Source organism: Anomaloglossus baeobatrachus, chromosome 2 (genome assembly GCF_048569485.1).
Source record: "Anomaloglossus baeobatrachus isolate aAnoBae1 chromosome 2, aAnoBae1.hap1, whole genome shotgun sequence".
Taxonomy (NCBI): Eukaryota; Metazoa; Chordata; class Amphibia; order Anura; family Aromobatidae; genus Anomaloglossus; species Anomaloglossus baeobatrachus.
The window spans coordinates 543,443,338-543,461,686 of NC_134354.1; positions in this window are offsets into that span (position 1 = coordinate 543,443,338).

Consider the following 18,349-nt stretch of genomic DNA (forward strand, 5'->3'; position numbering starts at 1 on the left):
ATACCTGTTCTCTAGTACTTCTCCCCTTGGCATCTCACAATATATATATACATTATATATATATATATATATATATATATATATACAGACTGATTTAAACAATAAGCAATTTTATGATTATAGATTTTGTTTAATGATTTTGAATTATAGCTCAGATACAAGTTACAAACAACAAGAAACAGAGAATTGTGGTTTAAGGGATAACAATAAATATTTTATTAGCTGGCAAATACCATATTAAAAGACTCATAAATTGCATATGGAGAGCAGGGGTCAAAAAGGGTATCCAGGTATTCAGTATATAGTTAATTAATTCACATTATTACTACAAGGAAGTACATGTCCACAAAGGATACAGGGAATAAAGTGTCATGTGCAATACAATTACTATTACCACAGAAACAGGGGGATTACATAAACATTGCACATTGTCCCATATAAAGTGCTATTCATATCCTAGTGGATCAGACAAGAGTTTTAGCAGCACATATATAACAAATCAAATAACAGTCATATGTATACCAGTACCCAGAGGTGGATGGGATTCATACCAAGTCTGAGGACGCGCGTTTTGCGGGTAGCTTTATAAACCAGACGAAGTAAGAGTGGCAGCAATGATACACAAACAGGACCTTTTGTGAACAGCCCACACGATCACATGGTATGCTTTTAGCCAATGAAAATGTGAATGCTCACACATGTGCAGTTGCTGCCTGCACGAGTCCTTCTGCCTTTCAACCCGGCCAGGATATCATGTGGGGAGTGGGAGGGGACCAAACAGCAACAAGTTACGAACAACATATAAAAAGCCCTTAATTCAGACATCATGAATTTTTGTTTTTATGATTATATTTCTAGTGATGGATTATGCCTGAATTCTTCTAATTGTTCAGTGAACTAATGCTGTTAATCAGTACATTCACTAAAGACGATCGATGAATGAGTGGAATCATATATTTTGTAGTTATAAGAAGTTTGCTGTTTTTTCAACAAATGCAATACATTTTGCATAACTATCTTGTGGATGTATGTTTACTGTAACCATTATGTAGCCTCCTAAAGGGGCTTTACACTTAGCGATATCGCTAGCGATATCACTAGTGAGCGTACCCGCCCCCGTCATTTGTGCGTCATGGGCAAATCGCTGCCCATGGAGCACATTATTGTTAGGAGCCATCACACGGACTTACCTGCCTAGCGACCTTGCTGTGGCTGGCAAACCGCCTCCTTTCTAAGGGGGGCGGTTCGTGCGGCATCACAGCAGCGTCACTAAGCGGCCGCCCAATAGAAGTGGAGGGGCGGAGATGAGAGGCCGTAACATCCCGCCCACCTCCTTCCTTCCTCATTGCCGGCGGCCGCAGGTAAGCTGTAGCTCGTCGTTCCCGAGGTGTCACACGTAGCGATGTGTGCTGCCTCGGGAACGACGAACAACCTGTGTCCTCAACAATCAATGATTTTTTGAAAATGAATGGCGTGTCAACGATGGATGATTTGGTGGGTATTTTCCATCGTTAACGGACGCTCGTTGGTGTCACACGCAACGAAGTTGCTAACGATGCTGGATGTGCGTCACGGAATCTGTGACCCCGACGATATATCGTTAATACGTCGTTGCGTGTAATGGGGCCTTTACTGTAACAAAACTGTTTTCACCTTCCCAACAGAGCCCCATTTTTCAAATCTGACATGTGTCCCTTTATATGGTAATAACCTTGGAATGTTTACTCCAATCCCAGTTTTTCTAAGAATGTTTTTATACCAATTTGGGTTCATGTTAGTAGGGAATTTAGGTAATAAAATTTGTGCTGATTAACAGAAATATTTTTAACTGGGAAAATTGTGTAAAATTTGCAGTTATCAGAATTTTAACTTGTATGCACTTGTAACAGGCAGCCATACCAAAAGTAAAAAGTAAATATAATTTCCCCATTTGTCTAGTTTAGTTTAGTTTACAGGAGCATCCTTTATTAAATGCCTTTTTTTTGTTAGGATGTTAGAAGGATTAAATGTGTAGCAGCAATTTTCATTTCTCAACAAAATTCCAAAACTATTCTTTTTCAGGTCTATTATGTTTTGAAGTGACTTTGTGGGCCTATATGTCAGAAAATCCCCAAAATGGTTACAATATTAGAGATTGTATCTCTCAGATTATTCAAAATCACATATACTGTGGAGTGTTCCTTAATGAGAGAGAGGGAGACACTCTGTGGCACTGGTCTGAGTGCAGTATTAGTTGTGTGGTATGAATTCTGTCTGAATCAAAATGCACTCACCTTGTGGTAAATGCATATAGGCACATAATATGCTTCATGATGATCTCGGTAGTGGTATAATGCTCACTGACTTGCTGTGGTGAGTACCCAGGCATGGATTGACACAGGCATAAATATACTGGTAGGAAAAAGAACCCCCTATGTGACACTTCCACATGGATTTCCAGGAAAAAGGAGCAGGATCAAAATTGTATATTTATTGTTAAAACACAACATATTTTGGCTAATAACATTGCCTTCTTCGGATATAAAAGACAGGTTGGCTGCATGTATTTCTATGCACCTAAGATACTCATGAGAGTATGCGGCCATGTCGGGTGATGCAATGCGAGACTCGCGTGAGTCACATGCGAGACACTTGCAAGTGTGACTCCGGCTTTACATATATAGACTGAGGTTAACCCTAGAACGCACAACCATAGAAATCTACACTTTCACATAACTGGGGCCTTTTAGGCCTGTGTGCAAATAACATGGAGTAACTCAAATAGAAATACTTTTCAAAGTTTATTTGAGATGTGAATATTTCAAAACATTATAATTATGTGTATAAGGCCTCTGCCACACTCACGTGAATTTCACGCACGTGCCGAGAGACACGTATTTTCCCTGCGTGTTGCGTGCAGGTAAGTACGTGTCTCTGGTACGTGCGTGACACGTGTGTTCTACGTGTGCTATCCGCGATAGCACACGTAGAACCGGTAATTATTATACTCACCTGGTCCTTCCTGATGTCCGCGCTGCTGTCCATGGTGCTGATCCTCAGTCTCCAGCCCTCCCGTCTCCCCGCTGCTGCTGCTGCCAGGCAGTGAAGTGAATATTCTATGAGATTAATGAGCGGCGGTCGGCAGCAAGAGGCAGCAGCGGCAGAGACAGGAGGGCTGGAGAAGGTGAGTTAATGTTTTTTATTTTTTTCCCTGACATGTGTGTTTACTCCGGCGCGTGTCACACGGGACCGCATCCACACTACACCCGTGTGGTACGGGTGCGGGCCGTGTAACACCCGTGCTGCCGGAGAAAACACTGACATGTCAGCGCTTTGAAAATCGCACACACGTACAAACGCACACGGACACACGTTCCGTGTGGTTTTACGTGTGTGTGCCTGCTACCATAGGGTAGCATTGCTGTACATGTCTCCGTGCCGCCGGTACGTGTAAAAAATGCCAAACACGTGCCGGAGGCACGGATGTGTGGCACAGGCCTAAAACAAAAAAAGTAATTACACCGGCTTGCAGAAAATAGAAAACAAATAACCTAGCAGGCCTGCAAGGCCCCAGGTATGCGTTCTAGGGTTAATCAGTGATGGATCCAAAGGAAAGAGTGAAAACAATCACAAACTATACCACACCCAGAGGTGAAAGTGTAAAGTGGTTATCTTTTACCCATAGAAACAGATCTATAATACTAGTGACAATTTTTGTGAAAAATATATACAGTAACATTAAATATAATATCTCAAAATATAAAATGATTAAAAGACCTATGTCATAAAATTATGTCAGAAAAACATTGCAATTATCACACATGAAAAATGTTTTCATGCAAATACCAGATTGAAACTTACACTAACTGAAGCAACCCTTTTACGATGAATCATACACTTTCTACCACATCATTTAAACCATCAGGGGTATAAAATAAGCACAAAAAACAGATTCTATTCGGTTAAGTGTGCTGATGCAGTTTTTAACATCAGATAAGACCTGTTCAACTGAGGAAACCTGAAATGTTTTTAGCATGCTGAGCAGTCAAGTGTCTTGATAAGCAATGATTACTTACCCCATTTTTTGCATTATACGTGTGTCTATTTATTCTTGATCAGAGCATTTGTGTAGTCCAACCTACACATTGCAAACCGCAACTGCAAATGATCACATATATAACATGATATAACATGATCGCTAATGCAAGTGAGTCTTTGTTTAATCTATATAATTTATCCTGTACTATGGGATCTAATTGAATCCTCTCCATGTTTTATAATCCCATTGCAGCATTTTTTGATTTTACATTGTGTAAAAGACACGTTTTAATCCACTAGTACAAGGCCTCCCAAACCTTGTTCTTACTGCTGTTAGGCTTATCAACTTTTTTCTAATTTTTCCATAATTTTCTTGGTGCTTGGTGCAATAATATTTTTAATGGTTCTTCCTCTTCAGAATGTAATGCCGGTCACTGAAGGCAGTAACCTATTAAGAATAGGGTCCTTCTTCAATATATGCCACTATTTCATAAGGATCTGACGTATCAATATGGCATGGTGTACCCCTTACAAAAAACCCTTCAAATGTTCATCAATGTAGATTACATTATTTCTGAGAAAAGCTAGTGATCATACATTGTTCTCAAACTTTGATCCCCAGTGTATATTGGATCCTTTTTGCAAAATGTTAAATTTTCTTATTTGATATGCAACTATGAGCCACTAAAGTCTCAGTAAGTAGATGACAGGGTATTATGTAGCTTCGCTAAACTCTAGCCAATGTCCCTTATATTATATAATTGGCCAGAGGTATGCGATTTAATTATAGATTGTCTGCTATATTATAAAGTGAGGTAATAACACTGTTGAACAAAGAGGCGCAATAGGGTCTTACCCGGTAGGGAATTAATAGACAGAAATTAGCTACACTCACCTATTGTGGTTGTGACATTCACAATCCCTTTAAAACACATGCCAAGATGGCAACAGCCGCAGCCTCGAGGAGATAGATGTAGAGATCAGTAGAAGAAGAAATCAGGTATATGCCACGCTATTATCACAGAATTCGATATTAATTAAATTCATTTATTTTTCGTACAGGTTGACGCGTTTCAGAGACATCCATCTCCTTCATCAGAACATCAAAGGAATGGGGATGATATCCTGATGAAGAAGACGGATGTTTCTAAAACGCGTCGACCTGTACGGAAAATAAAGAAATTATATTAATATTGAATTCAGTGGTAATAGCGCGGTATATACCCAATTTCTTCTTCTACTGATCTCTATATTATAAAGCGAGGCAGTAGTTGTTTGAGTGAACATCATTATTAGACAGTGCTGTACATGTACACTGTATATAGCTCATTGTAAAATACACACTGCAGAGTGAAATAACAATAGTTTTATTATCTCTCTAGCCTACCCTAGTATATTAAAATTAGTGATCATAACCCCTCCACTTTACACTCCCAGGGAAGTTTTAATTAAAAGGAAAAATGTTTTCCTATTTTCTGCTGTGTAAATCTGGGATGCGTCTTATAGTAAGAGTCTTATAGTCCAAAAAATATAACTATTGTTTTTGGTCTCATAGAATGGGATTAATCAAGAGATCCCAAACAAAATAAAAAGTTATCTGTTTTCTTCCAGTAGATACAAAAACAAAAAGCTTTAACCCGTTATACATCTGCATAAAAAATATAATTTTTCAAATTTTAAATTTCTTTATTAAAGCATTAATAATATATGGAAGCCAGAAAATTCATGAAGCATGCCAATGTTTTGTGGAGATAGGCAATGATAAATTCAGTGCTGATTGTCTCCTATATTAATTATTAAATAGTGTCTTGTTTTATTTTTACCGATTTGGAAATAAATATTCATAAAGACAAAATATTGGAAGGAGGAAATGGATGTATGCCAATCAAGATTGTTTTCATTGCAACTGCTTATCGTAGCCAAATAAAAATGGAATTTTGATTTTGAATCCTGGTCTTCAAATCTGTTTTTTTTTATAGTAATCTCATAATATTGTTGTTTAAAATGTACGTGCTATTAAAAATAAATATAGACATCAGTAATACAAAATATTACTTCATCTCTCATGTTCATTGGTTGCTTCAAAATCCATATCTAATTCAATACATCATTCTAATAATTGCTTTTCTTATGGAAATGTAAGTTTGCCATGCGCTCATCGAATTCTGAAGGTGGCATTGGGGATCATTTTGATTGTCAAACAACTTTAACACAACTCTAAAAAAAATTGATTTACATCAGATTTTCAATACATTTTTTTTTATTTAACTGTCTTATCGCAATAGGCATTGTAACTAATTGTTTTTCAGTGATTTAAAGTTGCTGTTTAAGTCATGTGAAATGGTTCATAGAGGTAAATGAACCAAAAAAATAGTACATACTCAAGTAGATTCCAATGCTGTGTCCCTGTTGTTCTCCTCCGTTATACTGTTCACTTTTGCTGCACGTGTCACAGCCAAAAAACTACGTGTAACATCTGCAGCAAATTCTGGCATTAGCAATATACAGTATATGGTCAAGACTACATTCTGAGCACCGGACAGCTGCAAACTGTCACAGAAAACTGAGAATTTTTAAAATAGTGATCTTCGGTTATATTTGATTCCCCTTAAAGACTAAAGTCAGACATAGTGTGTCAACCCTCATCTATCATCCAAAATAGCAGTTGCACTCAAGTAAAGGGAAGGAGAAAAAACAAGAATGTAGATGGTGAACATTGGAATATGAATGCGCACTCATCCCAGTTTTTTCAGGTGTTTTTAATTTTCCTTTTGCAGGTTCTATTCTAGCCCATATAATAGTTCAGTTTGGACAAGAGAAGCATAGACATTAGAGTAGGACACAGATGAGAGTTACACTTTGACGTTGGTATCTGGGCACATGTAAATTTGGCCACCTTTATTTCCCAAGCAACTCATATTTTTTTTTAAAAAATGTCATGTTTTCTTGGCAGTAATGTGTATTCATGATCTATTGTTCACCATCTATATTCTTGTTTTTTCTCTTTCCCTTTACTTGAGTGCAACTGATGTCATGTTCAGTATGCACGTTCAGACTATGAGATTAGGAAGTGCTGGCAATGTTTCTAGTTTAACCCTTACCAATGATAACATTACTACTACTTCACAAATTCTGACCATGAGTAGTTTTCTAAAACCAAATCTCTGTTATCCTTTGATAGTAGAGTTATAAAGTGATTTACTTACAATAATTAATTTTTAAAGGAGTCTTTCATTCCTTAGAAAATCCTATTTTAAATTAAATGTGAAAAGTGATTTCGGTCTGTTTTAGCGCTTATTCAACCATTTGCCAGTGGTTTTAAATAAATAAACTTTTATTGCTGAGCTCCTGTTAACACTACGCGTTTCAGAAATCCACTGTTTCTTTCCTCAGGTATATCCTATCCACGGGTGCCTCTCATTTGCGCTTTTTTTGCATTTTGTATTCACATATTTTAAATTAAAGGGAACCTGTCATTTCCCGAAATTATGTTAATCTGCAGATGTGAGGCTAATCTGCAGCTTAATAACATTACAAAGCCACGCGGCCAGAAACTGTGGGGAAATTAATTTTATCCTGCCATCAGCCTCTGTTTTTGTGTAGTAGAAGTGCAGCTATAGTTACCGCTCACTACATAGTGATCACCGTCTGTAACAATGCCCCGTGCACTAACTGACAGCTCGCTAGGCAGTGATGCTCTACAGAGCTCACTGTAAGCCAGTGCCATGGCCTGGGTATAGCCACTGCTCACTATGTATTGAACATTGACTGAACCATGCCTCTATAACTGAAAGCAGGAAGAATAAAGTTAATTTCCTATTGGTAGCTGAGCTTTCAGTGTAGTGTCTGAATGGCTCTATAACACTATTAATCTGCAAATTAATCCCATATATGCATATTTATAGTGTTTGGGGTTGTAAAAGTTTCCCTTTAAGCAGGCTCTATTGTAAAAAATTGTAAAAAACATATACTTAATCTTGGCACTAGGTCTGCAGAGGTTCACGTGTTTACTACAGTGACAATTAAAAGGATAACAATGTTTTAAGCTTTTGATTTTCAAGCTCCATATCTCACCATCCACTATATCTTTAAGCATGAAACTAAGGGTGGCTTTACACGCTGTGACATCGCTAGCCGATGCTAGAGATGGCGTGCGTGATAGCACCCGCCCCTATCGTTATGCCGATATGTGAAAATCACTGCCGTAGCGAAAATTATCACTACGGCAGCGTCACACGTACTTACCTGCTCGGCAATGTCGCTGTGACCGGCGAACCGCCTCCTTTCTAAGGGGGTGGTTCGCTCGGTGTCACAGTGACATCACTAAGTGGATGCCCAATCAAAGCGGAGGGGCGGAGATGAGCGGGACGAACATCCCGCCCACCTTCTTCCTTCCTCATTGCTGGTGTGTGGCAGGTAAGGAGAGGTTCCTCGTTCCTGCGGCGTCACACGTAGCGATGTGTGCTGCCGCAGGGACGAGGATCAATTTCGCCCAAGCGACAGCAGCGATAATTGGGAGAGGACCCCCATGTCAACGAGGAGCGATTTTGGACGTTTTTGCAACAATCCAAAATTGCTCCTAGGAGTCACACACAATGAGATCGCTACAGCGGCCGGATGTGCATCACAAAATCCGTGACCCCAATGAGATCGCTGTAGCAATCTCGTAGCGTGTAAAGCCCGCTTAACTTCATTTTATAGACAACCATCTTGACAATCTCATATACAAATTTGACTTGCTACTATTTAGCATATGCTTAGTTATGCAGATTCTTGTCATGTCACTGCATATTTACTGATTTCTCTTAAAATATTACATTTTTCTTTTTAATTTACTAGTATTTTGTAAATTGACCTTTGGGTTTCAATATTTGGCTTTCATGCACGCAATCAGATTCAAGCGTGTCTTAATCAAAATCTGATCCCAGGTCTCTACTACACACTTACAACGTTGGTACATACTGATCGACTCACTTGGGTATCTATACAGCTTTTCCTGCAACTCTGCCCATAAGGTTTGATTGGATTGAGGTCTGGGGACGATGGGATTCAATCCAGCACCTCTACGTCATTGTCATTGGACTATTTCTTCGCCATTCTTGACTACATTTTTGAGAATGAGAGTACCTACATTTTATAGGCAATCATCTTGGCTATCTCATACTTAAACTTGACGTAGAACTATTTAGCATATGATTAGTTATACAAATTCTTGTCACGTCACTGCATTGTTACTGTTTTGCTCCTGGTGTTTGAATTTTTTTTCTTAATGTATAATACAAATTACAACCTGTTCTCACATTCCCTAATAGCTCACTGTTTTATTAGTTTGATTTCAAAGGGAAAGGTCACTGGGTCAAGTTGAGGAGAAGCCATGAAGAAAATTTCCCCCAAAAAGAGAAACATCCAGTTCACTGATAGCAATTTCTAAGCCAAGAAAATTGCCAAACTGCATCATGTGAGTGCCATGACAGTTGGAAGAAAACAAAATGAAGTCTGTCCATCCATTCAAAAGCCAAGAGGTGAATGTCCAGACAAAATATCAGAGTCAACAAGTCTGCTCATCCCTGTTCTGGCTCGACAAACACAGCAGTGAAGGTGGCTTGTATGCAAGCAACATGCAAGAAGCAACATGCAAGGCACAATGCACATGTGACCCCCAAAAATTTGAAGAAGTCTCGACTTCAATATCCTCATAAGAAGCGTTGGCTCGATTATGCAAATAAGTATGAAAAGTGGACAGTAGAAGATTGGAAACAGGTGATGTGGAACAATGAGACGAAAGTCAATAGATTAGGCTCTTATGGGTGCAAATGAGTCTACAAGAAAATAGGGAAAAATGGGCTAATGGATCAAGAAATTGAATGAAACTGTCAAGTTTGGTGGAGGAAGCCTGTAAAATATGGGGTTGTTTTAAAACCAAAAGGTATTAGATTTTTTATCAGGATCAATGGTGGTTTCAATACTAGTCCATAGGTGAGTATCCTACAAGACGAGTTACTTTATACACTCTAGTGCTATGAATATGGAAAGGACAACATAATGTTCCAGCATGACAATGATCAGAAGCATTTGTCACGATTGGCAACTAAATTGTTCAATGGAAATGAAGTAGAGGTGCTGGACTTTCCCCCACTGTCCCCAGACCTCTACCCAATCAAACTCTTGTGGGTAGCGTTGAAGAAAAACCTGTATACATTCCCAAGTGAGTCAAGCAGTATGCACCAACATTGGAACATGTGGAAGAGACCAGGTATCAAATTTCGGTACAGATATGATGGAATCTGATCTAAAGCATGCCCAGGAGTATTCAGGCAGTGTTGACACCAAAGGTGATTTACAAAATAGTAGCAAAATGATGAAAATTCAAAGTTAGATTTTTATAACCAAGAAAGTAACAATGCAGTACTGTAATAAAGATAATACTTCGGCATACAAATGGAAAATAAAGGAAAAACAGAAATCTTCTTTTTGCTTAATGCTATTTATTGTGAATTAAAAAAGCAAACTGTGAAGGGCATGTCATTAGATCCCAACATTTTGGCTGGTAACATTAGCCTTTTTCAAGGTGAACATGTCAGGATGAATAATCTGGAGGGAAACCCACTGCCACCACTGTACCCCTGAACATGCTGCTCTCAACAGGCCTGGACTAGGGTCTTCACCCCTCTCACCAAGGCACTTTTCTGCTGCTTGTTTTATCTGGCACCTGCCTCCTACACAGGATCAAGGTCCCTTGGGGACCTTTTTGTCTCCTGCTTAGACATTATCAGGTAAACTAGAAAAAAATTCCTTCTTGATGCAGCCTCATCCTTATGGTGGTTCATTTACTATATTCATAGCCAGCAATTTGCAGACAAAGCGTTTTGATGCATTGAACATGCACATCCCTTTAGATGGACAATCTCTCTTAAGGAGGCAATTTAAGCCTACATACAGTCCTACAGCTTCCATTTATGCATTGCAACAACCCTGGGCTTATGAATAAAAAAGCTCTGGCTCTATAAGGAACCCGTATACTCAGCATATCATTCCTAGAATCACTCCCATTCACCCCACTCAAGGCAGTTACCTTTCATATTCAATGTTCTAACTAGAGATGAGCGAACCGGTCGCGGTTCGGCTCGAGGTCGGTTCGCCGAACGGAGGTCCCGTTCGAGTTCGGTTCGTCAAACGTTCGACGAACCGAACTCGAACTGCATAGGAAACTATGGCAGGCAATCACAAACACATAAAAACACCTAGAAAACACCCTCAAAGGTGTCCAAAAGGTGACAAACAACTCACAACACAACACAAACACATGGGAAAGTGACAAGGACATATACTCATGCGAAAACAAAACAGCTGGACAAGGAAAAAGAGGAGGAGACACAGATATATGAGTATATGCAAGGAAACATCGATGCCATTGCTGTGCAACTTGAGCCCTGCTCATTTTAGGCTTCCAATCTGGATAAATTGCCTGAGCTTGCCACGTACGCCTTGGGGATCTTGTCGTGTCCTGCAGCCAGCATTCTCTTGGAACCTGTCTTTAGTGCTGCTGGGGGTCTGCTGGCAGATAAGCACACGTGTCTGTCCACTGACAATGTGGACATGGCTCTCAGAGGACTTTTCTTCCCCTGGGTCAGCCAGGGGAGGCGAAAGGCACGCGTATTTTTGAGAGTGCTTCATGCAAAGCATCTTTTTCATTTTGAAAAGGGGGGTCAAGTGATGCCAGTCAAGTGGGGTGTGTGTGGCCCAATTAGTGGAAACGAGGGAGACTGTGGTTGGAGTCCCCTCGCTTTTGAAAAAAGAACCAAGATGAACAAGTCATGAGTCTCAGAGGACTTTTCTTCCCCTGGGTAATCCAGGGGACGGGAAAGGCACGCGTATTTTTGAGAGTGCTTCATGCAAAGCATCTTTTTCATTTTGAAAAGGGGGATCAAGTGATGCCAGTCAAGTGGGGTGTGTGTGGCCCAATTAGTGGAAACGAGGGAGACTGTGATTGGAGTCCCCTCGCTTTTGAAAAAAGAACCAAGATGAACAAGTCATGGCTCTCAGAGGACTTTTCTTACCCTGGGTCATCCAGGGGAGGCGAAAGGCACGCGTATTTTTGAGAGTGCTTCATTCAAAGCATCTTTTTCTTTTTCAAAAGGGGGGTCAACTGATGCCAGTCAAGTGGGGTGTGTGTGGCCCAATTAGTGGCAACGAGGGAGACTGTGGTTGGAGTCCCCTCGCTGTGTTTCTAAAAGAACCAAGATGAACAAGTCAAGGCTCTCAGAGGACTTTTCTTCCCCTGGGTCATCCAGGGGACGGGAAAGGCACGCGTATTTTTGAGAGTGCTTTATTCAAAGCATCTTTTTCTTTTTCAAAAGGGGGGTCAACTGATGCCAGTCAAGTGGGGTGTGTGTGGCCCAATTAGTGGCAACAAGGGAGACTGTGTTTGGAGTTCCCTCGCTGTGTTTTACATGATTTTCGAAGGGCATGACATGCCTAAGAGGTTGAGTTTCATCATCTGCAACTTGTTGGCAACAGAAAGGCTGCCATTACACCCTTTTGAGACCGAGGATTTTCGAGACCTTATGCCCATTGCAGTGCCCCAAGAGCCGATGGCCAGTCGTCACTCCTTCTCCAAGAAAGGCGTGCCCGCGCTACCACAGCAGATCGCACACAACCTCACCGATTCCTTGAGAAACTCTGTGTGTGACAGGGTGCATTTCACCACAGATACTTGGACCAGTAAGCATGGACAGGAGTTACATGTTGCTGACTGGGCACTGGGTAACTATGGTGAGAGATGGAGAAGGGTTTGCTGTACAAGTCTTGCCGTCCACACGACTTGTGTGTCAATCCTTCATCTGTATGTACAAGTTCCTCCACTGCTTCTGCCTCCTCAACCTCGTGTGGGTCCTCCACCTCGGCCCAAACGCTGTGTGGTCAGGCCACCCGCGTTGTATCTGCTCCCAAGGAATCCCACACACCTCCTTACTATGCTGGCAGCAGAGCTCAAGGCCATCAGGCGGTCAAATGTTTACTTTGAAATGTAGGGGAAATGTGAGACACCGCTGAGGAATTGTGGACGGTTAGCTCTGGAGAGTGAGACCGAGTTTCATCAATGGTTGTCTCCACTCAACCAGCAGCCAGGGAAGGTCGGGTGCGACAATGATGCAAACCAGTCTGCGACCCTTCTTCAGGGCAATGTGGCACACGCGCCTTGTATGGCACACGTGTTGAACCTGGTTGTCCAGCAATTTTTAAAACACTATCCCGGCCTACATGGCCTTCTGCAGAGGGCACGATGTAACGCCTGCCTGGATCGACACACTCAGATGGGCTGTAAAGGATAGGCTAGAGGCAAGCCACTCACCAAGCTGGACACCCAGAACTCTGAAACCCTTTAACCCCTATACAGTGATTTGGAATTACACAGGGCCCAAGTTGATCAATACCTGTGGAAGGCTGCAGTTCCAGAGAAAAGGAGTCATGCAGAGTTAAAAACATTAATTGAGGAAGAGGAACAGAATGGGATGGCCAGGACTTAATTACAAAACAAGCAGAGGGGAAATGCGGATCGGCCAACGAGGTACATAAACAGCAAGCAGGAAAAGTAGTCAGGTAACAAGCACACAAACTCATAAAATTGAACTGGGGGTAACAGTAACAAGACGTTCATAGCTTTGTCTGGCAGTGGTCTGCAGACAGGAGGGGCCTAAAAAACGGTGTGGTGTCTTCCCATTAGTTGTAGCTGAATGATGGTACTTCATCTGTGAGATACCCACCACCTACATTCAGCCTGTGGTTCTGTATCTGTCAAGGTAACGCAACCCAGTGGGTGACCATAACCTGCGTCCACCTGCGCCGCAGGCATCGACTCCTTTCCCATCATCAGCACTATGCACGAAAGGAACACGTTGTCACCTGGTGACCGGAGTACAAATTGATTGAGTGGACTACGTTGGTAACTTAACAGCCGTGTGCGGCAATGATGCAAACCTGTCTGCGGCCCTTCGTCAGGGCAATGTGACACACATGCCTTGCATGGCTCACATGTTGAATCTGATTCTCCAGCAATTTTTAAAATACCATCCCGGCCTACATGGCCTTGTGCAGCGGGCACGCTGCTATGTGCTCACTTTCATCCTTCGCACCCAGCAGCTCAACAACTTTCATCGCTCCTGAAGTCTTAGGGTATGGCGGTTAAACGCCTGAAATGCGATGTTCCGACACGCAGGAATTTAAATCTGCACATGTTGCAGCGTCTGTGGCAGCACCGCAGAGCCCTGCTGAAATACGGTATGACGTATACCCTGGGCTAACTTGATCCAGAGGTGGTGCAGATCATGCTGCTGGAGTGGTGTCAGATCAAGGACCTATGCACCCTTCTACACAGTTTACAAATATCGACAAAGATCTTTAGCACTGGCGATGCCATTCTGAATGTGACAATTCTGGTCATCTACAAGATGGAGCACACCGTATGCATTATTCGGAGTCAGGTGTTGGTCCAAGAGGAAGGGGAGGAAGTACAGGAGGAGTCATATGCAGAAGGGATAATAAGATCTACAAGGTCCAGACGGTTAGCGGCACCTAGGCGGAAGTCAAGGGACGGTGGGGGAGAGGGATTAACAAGGGCGCATAGTATCTGCAAAAATTGTTGAGGAAGGTGCAGGAGCCCATAAAGAAATGGAGGACGAACAGGCGATGGGCATGGAAGACTCAGCAGATGAGTGAGAGCTTGCTCACATTTAGGTTGTGCGAGGTTGGGGGGAGAGGGCAGAGGAAGGAGGCACGATTCTCACCTCTCTGCCACCAACACACCAAGGACTTGGTCCTCCTGGATGCACAAGACACATGAGCGCCTTCTTGCTGCACTACCTACAACATGACCCTCGGATTGTACGAATTCGAAGTAATGCTAACTACTGGGTTGCCACACTGTTAGATCCCCGGTACAAGACAAAATTTGGCGAAATAATTCCTGCCATAGAAAGGGACGCACGTATACAGGAGTATCTGCAGAAGGTGGTACGCAATCTTAGATCTGCTTTTCCACTAAACACCAGTGCTGCACAGAGTGAATCTCAACGCTTTGTCATGGATAGGAGGAAATGGTATTTTACTTGTCCACATCAGAGGGACCGAGGGCTGGCTGCTGTGCTGAGATGGCATTGAGTACGGTGTCCCTGCAGAGTTGCACTTTTGTTCATACACAAAATGAGTTGAAAAAGGACAGATGCTGGTGAAAAGGGGAACAGGTGTGTTGGAAAGGGGAAAAAGTTTTTGTCCGTGGGTTTGGTGGTTAAGCAAAAGTAACATTTGCTGAAGAAACACCATCTGTTACGGTGGGACTGGCAGATTTGGATAAGGTGGTATATACTATGTTACCGCTATATAACAAAAATTAATAAGAAAAGAAAGAGAAAGGTATATATCCCCATCAGCAGTCAGTGTCCACCGTGCTCCCAGATGGAAAAGGAGAGGTTGGCAACTGGAAGGTTAGGTGGAGGATACAGAGCTGTGTGGCTATGAAACTAATAGTAGCCTGAACCGAGTTAGACGCCACTCGGATCTGGAGACTGGGAGCCCTGTTACCGTCACAGGGTCCACACGCCCACCCAGCCCAGGAACTCCCTGTTAACATCACAGGGGCCATTCAGTACGCTGACCGTGTGCATTGGGGCCACACCTGTGGACAGCAGGCGCATCAGCAGCAGCAGGCCTGTTAATGCCACTGGGCTGCACAAGCAGGACTTGTAGGACAGGAGCTGGTCTTAACCGTTCTGCGTTACCAACTGTGGTGGCGGCCTGCATCGACACCCTAACCCTGCCTACCTCTGGCCTAAAGCCGCAATGGGTTCAACACATGGAGGTGTGCTCTTTCGGAGCATAATAGAAGACTGCGCACCTCCTTGTTGGCTCCAGCCCGTTTTATAACCTTGGTTCGCCGCAAACCAGGGTGGACCTCAATGCACCTCCTGTAGAGAAAAGCAGAGTGACACGTCATGAGTGGCATAACTAGTGTCCTATTTGGAACCAAAACTTCAATAATGACCTAATGGCTGCCACGACACAAACACCTCACCAGTTATCGTCTGACCATCAATAATGAGGTGACAAGTCATAGGGGCGGGCCTCTGCAAGCCATTTGGGAGTGGCCTAGCCACATCGTCAGGACACCTGATGCCCTGTGGTCTATATGGGCCCCCACATCAGGGGCAGGGCCAAAGAGTTCATTACCGGACCTAGTCTCTGATGCAGTAAGTGCCTGAGCATGCTCAGTTGCATGAAATACAGTCTCTTAAAAAAGACTATCAGCTTTAGCATGGTGTCTAGGCACAAAACAGGACTTAGACCCGGAACGGAATGCAAGTACCTGTGCAAAGAGGCTTTTCGCACTAAGTGTTGGAGCATGCGCTGTATCCCGAAATGAAGACTTAGCCTCAGGAATGGCACAGTCAGGCTGAGCATACTCACTAGGCGAAACACTGTAGTTAGGCTGCAGCTGGGGTAAATCAGCACACGCATGCGCACTAGCTGCCTCTCCACACTTAGACGTGGAGGAGAAATTGCTCTTCGGGTGTGGACTTGGAGATGCTGTCTATGAACAGAAGGAAAAGCTAAAGGAAGCATCACTTTCCATCCCTCCAAATGATCAAATGCAGCAATGAATTCCCTGAGTTTGCTATAAAATTAGCATAGCAAAATGTGCATGAGGGTGTCATGCAGAGGTGCTGCAAATAGATTTGCACCAGTGGGACAATAATGAAATACAACAGCCAGTTCTATGATGCCACTAAATGGCAGTATTTTTTGCTATCATTATAGCTTATTACAAACAGAGCAGGAGGGTGTCCTGCACAGGTGCTAGAAATAGCTTGGCACCAGTGGGACAATAATGAAATACAACAGCCAGTTCTTTGATGCCACTAAATGGCAGTATTTTTTGCTATCATTATAGCTTATTAAAAACAGAGCAGGAGGGTGTCCTGCACAGGTGCTAGAAATAGCTTGGCACCAGTGGGACAATAATAAAATACAACAGCCAGTTCTATGATGCCACTAAATGGCAGTATTTTTTGCTATCATTATAGCTTATTAAAAACAGAGCAGGAGGGTGTCCTGCACAGGTGCTAGAAATAGCTTGGCACCAGTGGGACAATAATGAAATAACCCAGCTAGTTCTATGATGCCACTAAATGGCAGTATTTTTTGCTATCATTATAGCTTATTAAAAACAGAGCAGGAGGGTGTCCTGCACAGGTGCTAGAAATAGCTTGGCACCAGTGGGACAATAATGAAATACAATAGCCAGTTCTATGATGCCACTAAATGGCAGTATTTTTTGCTATCATTATAGCTTATTAAAAACAGAGCAGGAGGGTGTCCTGCACAGGTGCTAGAAATAGCTTGGCACCAGTGGGACAATAATGAAATACAACAGCCAGTTCTTTGATGCCACTAAATGGCAGTATTTTTTGCTATCATTATAGCTTATTAAAAACAGAGCAGGAGGGTGTCCTGCATAGGTGCTAGAAATAGCTTGGTACCAGTGGGACAATAATAAAATACAACAGCCAGTTCTATGATGCCACTAAATGGCAGTATTTTTTGCTATCATTATAGCTTATTAAAAACAGAGCAGGAGGGTGTCCTGCACAGGTGCTAGAAATAGCTTGGCACCAGTGGGACAATAATGAAATACAACAGCTAGTTCTATGATGCCACTAAATGGCAGTATTTTTTGCTATCATTATAGCTTATTAAAAACAGAGCAGGAGGGTGTCCTGCACAGGTGCTAGAAATAGCTTGGCACCAGTGGGACAATAATGAAATACAACAGCCAGTTCTATGATGCCACTAAATGGCAGTATTTTTTGCTATCATTATAGCTTATTAAAAACAGAGCAGGAAGGTGTCCTGCACAGGTGCTAGAAATAGCTTGGCACCAGTGGGACAATAATGAAATACAACAGCCAGTTCTATGATGCCACTAAATGGCAGTATTTTTTGCTATCATTATAGCTTATTAAAAACAGAGCAGGAGGGTGTCCTGCACAGGTGCTAGAAATAGCTTGGCACCAGTGGGACAATAATGAAATACAACAGCCAGTTCTATGATGCCACTAAATGGCAGTATTTTTTGCTATCATTATAGCTTATTAAAAACAGAGCAGGAGGGTGTCCTGAACAGGTGCTAGAAATAGCTTGGCACCAGTGGGACAATAATGAAATACAACAGCCAGTTCTATGATGCCACTAAATGGCAGTATTTTTTGCTATCATTATAGCTTATTAAAAACAGAGCAGGAGGGTGTCCTGCACAGGTGCTAGAAATAGCTTGGCACCAGTG